The following is a 6,000-nucleotide window of genomic DNA, read 5'->3' on the forward strand; positions in this document are numbered from 1 at the left end:
GGCAACTTTTGGGGCTCCCGCTAAATAAGTGAAATAGCATGCCCGACGCAAAACCCAATCGCAGTTTGCGTCACGCGCATGCGCAGTGGCTTCGACGCTATTTCTTTGGGGCCCCAAAACGTTTGGGGCCCCCAATCTAAAACTTTCTAATACTGCTCGCAGCATTCGTCGTGGCGAGTGCGGCGTAATACTTTCACCATAATTATCGCGCGATGATTATTTTTCACCGATATATTTTAATAAGTAGAACTTCAACTGATTATATTTCTGTGCCCTGAATCCATGCTTCCATTAGAGAGTTTTAGAATATGGGCCTCAAAAGTTTTGGGGCCCCAAAGAAATAGCGTCGAAGCTACTGCCCATGCGCGAGACGCAAACTGCGTTTGGGTTTTGCGCTGGGCACGCTATTTCACTGATTTAGCGGGATGGATGGATGGATGCAAAACTTTAATGAAGGTCCTGAGGTACGCGACTCGGAGCGCTGCGGGCCACTCCCACGTTGGGACAGCCAGGCCATATACCCGACCGCCGCATCGTGGGCCCTCTGGGCAGCCCATATAGTTGCGCCCCGGCAAGGGGCTCTTGATAGCGGAGAGCCACTTGTCCTCATCGATTTGGGATGTGCCTCGTGACGAGGGGCAACGCCAGAGCATATGGTCTAGGCTAGCGAAGTCATTGCAGTGCCTGACAGAACTAGTGGCATAAGTGCCGGGATAAAGCTTGTGGAATAAAGCCGGGCTGGGATACGAGCCTGTTTGCAATAATCTGAGGGTCAATGCCTGCGCTCTATTAATCTTTTTGTGAGGAAGGGGAAAGTCTCTCCTGCCCAAATAAAAGTGCTGCGTAATTTCATTGTATGTGGTCGGTTGATCTCTGTTCTCCACCACTGCGGGCCGGCGGTGTAGTTCTCCATGGTCGCGGAAAGCGAGACCTCGCGCCTTGGAGTGAGTCAGGTCGTTGAGGTTTGTGGGGCCTCCAATGATGGATCCCATGTGAGCGGGGAACCACGTGAGAGTGTGGGTGGCGATTCTTTTGCCGTCGAGGATGCGACAGGCTTCCTTACACACGGCGCCAACGCTGAAGGCGCGGATGGCTGTCCTGGAGTCGTTGAAGATGTTTGTTGTCCAGGAGGGCCAAGGCAATGGCCACTTGCTCGGCTGCACGCGACGACGTGCTTCGTACCGAAGCGACGTTAACGGTCGAACCCCTGTGGTTGATTGACATTACCGTGAAATTGTTGCTGTTGCCATACTGGGCCACGTCAACGAAGCGGCTGCCACCAGGGAGTTCTGTCGCGCAGCGTAGGAGCGCCACCGCCCTGGCCTTTCTTCTCTCTACATTGCGCTGGGGATGCATATTGCGCGGGGCGGGGGATATGATGATGTTGTCTTTCTGCTCTTTCGGAAGGCCCTGGTAGGCGTCTTCGACAGTGGCCGGGGGGACACCCATATCTGTTAGGAGTCGTCTGCCCGCCCTGGTGCCGGAGAGCATCAGAATATGTGCCCTTTCTTGTGCTTCTGCAATTTCTTCCAGGCTATTATGAATACCCAGCTGCAGGAGTCGGTCGGTACGTGTGTAGTTTGGTAGTCCGAGCGCGCTCCTGATCCCCCTGCTTATCATGGCATTTAGCTTGTCTCGCTCGGCCCTCTTCCAGACGTGCATGGATTCTACGTACGTGAAATGGCATAACAAGAAAGTGTGGAGTAGCCTTATAAGATTCTCTTCGCTCAGGCCTCTACTTCTGTTAGCTACCCGCTTGATTCCACCGATGACGTTATCCGTCTTCTTCGCTAGTTTGTGAATGGTGATGCTATTTGTGTCCGCCCCTTCGAGTGTCATTCCTAAGATTCGAATAGACGCGACTTTGGGAATCGGATCTCCGCCCTTGGTGTAGAGATTAATGTCGATTTCAGTAGGGGGTTTCCAGTTCTGTGGCTTGTGGCCCTTTCTATAGTTGGGCTGTACAGAAGGAGCTCCGATTTCTTTGGGGAGCACCGGAGTCCCGTGTCTGTTAGAAAGCGCTCTGTAGTGTCGACAGCTTCCTGGAGAGCGGCTTCGACTTGTTCGTCACTGCCTCCCGCGCACGAGACAGTGATGTCGTCTGTGTAGATCGTGTGACCGATGCCTTGGACCTTGCTATAGGTATCTCGAGAGGTCGACCATTGCGATGTTGAAGAGGAGCGGTGAGATGGCTGACCTCTGGGGGGGCGCCTCTTCTGCTCAGCTCAATTTTCTCTGATTCCAAATCTCAAGCCTTGAGGATGACGCATTGTTTGCTCAAGAAAGACCTGAAGAAGGCATGGAAGGATGAGCCTAGGTAGAGTTCGGAGATGGCGTCGAGAACGAATTCGTGACGGATGTTATCAAAGGCCTTCTCCAGGTCCAAACCAAGGATGGCTCTCGTGTCCCGAGTGCAGCGTTCCAGGATTTGGATCTTGATAAGCTGCATGGCGTCCTGGTGGGAGCCCCGAAAGATTTGCGTAAACAAACATGGCGGCACCCATCGAAGCGACGGCTCTAACCTAGCGCCAAATTGGGTTTGATTCGTTGTAATTAACGCGTGAAATTCAAAAGCTAGGAAAAGTGACTGCGGTTATCGCTCTCTCTCAACTAACGTGTGTTATGAAGATTGATTCATGAGGCACAGCTGATTCCGAATTCGATTGTGGATTTTATGGCTCGTAGGCTTAACACGGCTTAGCTTGGCTGGTGAAGGCAAGTAAGGTTGGTTACTCAAACCTAAGCGCAAATAATTGTTTGCTGCTTACAGAATAACTTCTAAATTGTAATTAAACTCGAATACAGGAAAGTCAAAATTACTATTCTTATCATAAAATTGTATAATTTATTTAATTATTCCTAATAGCTTTTCATTGACGCCGTAGTGGCGCTGTCAGTGCAAGACGCTATGCGCAAACGCAAACTCTTCACTCCTGCGTGCCACAGCGCTAACACCCGCAAAGATCCTTGAGGCCCGAATTCTAAAACTCTCTGCTATTTGCGCTTCTGTGCGCAGAGTATTTTCACTGATGTAATATCAAGTGAGCACGCTGCAATCCTAGTGTGCATCGCTTGCTCGACGATCACCATATTTCGTTTTCAGTGACTCTGCCGGTTTCTAGCATCAACCAGTTCGTTGACCAGCAGTCCAGCACATCGCGACTGCTAACAGAAGGAGAGGTAGTGTCTGAGGCTATAACCACGCATTTGAATATCCAGCGTAAAGGAACAGCATGCGGACGAATCCCGCCTAATTATATAATTAGTCTTAATTAATTACTGAACTTCTAAAATATTATAAATAAATTAAAGGTATTAAATGCTTGCAACACGAAAACAACGGTGGCTGAACGGGCTGAACCACTGGAGACGTCGAACACTTCGCAATCGGTATCACGTGATGACGTTTCTACGTCACGGAGAGATTCCGGCAGGCGGCGCCACGCTATGTCCTCGACGCTAAGCGCACAGCCACAAAATTCCTAAGCGCACAGCCACAGGGCTAGACGAGGTTCCCGTTACGCTGATTAATGAACTACGACCAAAAAGTAAGGAAGGTGTGGTGAAAGCAGTGGAAAAAACTTTAAAAGATAGACGAATACCAGACAGTTGGCGAGAAAGTAGAATGAATTTAATTTATAAAGGCAAGGAGGAGAAACATAGAACTCACTCGTATAGACCGCTGACCATTACATCGGTAATATACAGGCTAGCAATCCAGGCAATCAAATTAAAGCTGCAGGCACGAGCAGAGAATAATGGCATTCTGGGAGAACTTCAGTATGGCTTCAGAATAGGTAACGAGCAAAACGAGAACAAGGCGAAAGCAGGAGCCAACGTTTCGACAAGGGCACTTGTCTTCTTCAAGGTGACATATGCTTTCCTCGTGGCGAGAAAAGCCTATGTCGCCTTGAAGAACCTGCTTTAACCTTGTTCTTGTTTTGCTCATTGTCTTGAATTTCCATCTCCCGCTTACCCCGTGTTTTCTCAGAATAGGTAGGCGTTTGGATGATAACTTATTTGTTCTTACTCAGTGTATTGAAATATCAAGAGTAGAAAGCAGACCGTTATATGTGGCCTTTTTAGACATTACAGGAGCGTATGACAACGTAGACCACAACATTTTGTGGGATATTCTGGAAGGGGAAGGCTTAGGCGACGATTGTCTACAGGTTTTGAGAGATATTTACCTAGAAAATACCGTTTGCGTTGAATGGGAAGGGATGAGGAGCGAGGAGAAAGTTGGTAACAAGGGCCTGAGTCAGGGATGCCCTTTATCCCCACTGCTGTTTATAATGTGCACGGCGAGGATGGAGAGGGCGCTGGAAGGAAGTAATATCGGGTTTAACCTCTCATACAAACAGGCGGATACAGTAGTAGAGCAGCAGCTTCCAGGTGTATTTTATGCGGACGACATTGTGTTACTAGCTAACAAGCAAAGTGATTTGCAACGTCTGGCTAATATCTGTGGACAGGAAGGCGAGAATTTAGGTTTTAAATTTAGTGTTAGAAAATCAGGTGTTATGGTATTCAATGAAAACAGTGAACAGGCAGTGGCAATACATGGCGAGCAAATACCTCGGGTAAAAGAATATAAATGCCTTGGTATATGGATAAACGAAGGCAATAGATATATGGAAACACAGGAAAAAACATTAACAGTAGAGGGGAAGAGAAACGCAGCCATAATGAAGCAACGCTATTTCACTTGCAGACGACACTGGTCAAGCCGTTTCCAATGACCAATGCTGTGATATGATGAATGACGCATTTGAAAAGTCCTTTTCAGATACCACTACTGCCTTAATACCCATATTACGCAGTCGCAACTTCTTTCCGATTGATTCTTTCGTGATAGACTCAGTTGCAGTGACGCAACTGATTCGCGGCTTGAAGATTTCGTCCTCTTGTGGTGCGGAGGAGAGTAAATCGAAAATTTTGAAAAACACTGAAGTGTATTCCTCATTCATTTTACCCAACATTTTTACGCAGTCCCTAGAGAACAGCACACTGCCGCAGGACTGGAAGGGGGTAAGGTGGTCCCGCTTTTCAAAACTGTTAACGCTCATGACTCTCCTCTTAACTATAGACCAATAGCACTAACAAGTATCCCGTGTAAGCTATTAGAGCACATAATATATTCTAACCTCATAGGCTTCCTTGAATCAAACTCATTTTTTAGTCCCGCTCAGCACGGTTTTCGGAAACACCATTCATGCGAAACGCAACTATACATATACTCTCTCTTACTAACAGCATAGCTTCGTCCCTCGACCATGGATCGATAATATACTGCATATTTCTCGACTTTGCAAAAGCTTTCGATAAAGTCCTTCATAGCTGCATTCTTTTAAAATTGCATACTCTAAACATTGACCCTTCCGTCGTGCAATGGATTAAATGTTTTTTTTTTTTCTAACCGCTCCCAGTTTGTAACAGCTAATAACTGTAGGTCATCTACATCCCCTGTAAAACCCGGTGTTCCACAAGGTTCTGTTTTGACCCCTTTATTATTCTTAATATATATAGATGACCTTCCCGAATGTATTTCCTCATCCATAAAGCTTTACGCCGATGACTGTGTTCTTTATCGTCAAATAACTAAACCTCATGATAACCTTCTCTTGCAATCTGACCTCGACGCTATCTCTAATTGGTGCAACAGTTGGCTTATGACTTTAAATGCTACTAAATGCAAAAGCATGACAATTTCCCGCCGTACTAATAATCCTTTACCCTTGTGCTACAGAATTAACTCGATACCCAATGAAAATGTCACTTCCTATAAACATCTCGGTGTTTACTTAACAAATAACTTTTCTTGGCACGTTCATGTAAAACATATCCCCAACAATGCTAATCGCACTTTGGGTTACCTGCGCAGAAACTTTTTTCAAGCGCCAAAACATCTTAAACTCACTTTGTATCTAACCGTAGTTCGACCTAAGCTCGAATAGGCCTCCGCAATATGGGATCCAGCTGTGTGCATTTTAATTGACG

The sequence above is a fragment of the Dermacentor variabilis genome, chromosome 2, assembly GCF_050947875.1.
Source record: "Dermacentor variabilis isolate Ectoservices chromosome 2, ASM5094787v1, whole genome shotgun sequence".
NCBI lineage: Eukaryota > Metazoa > Arthropoda > Arachnida > Ixodida > Ixodidae > Dermacentor > Dermacentor variabilis.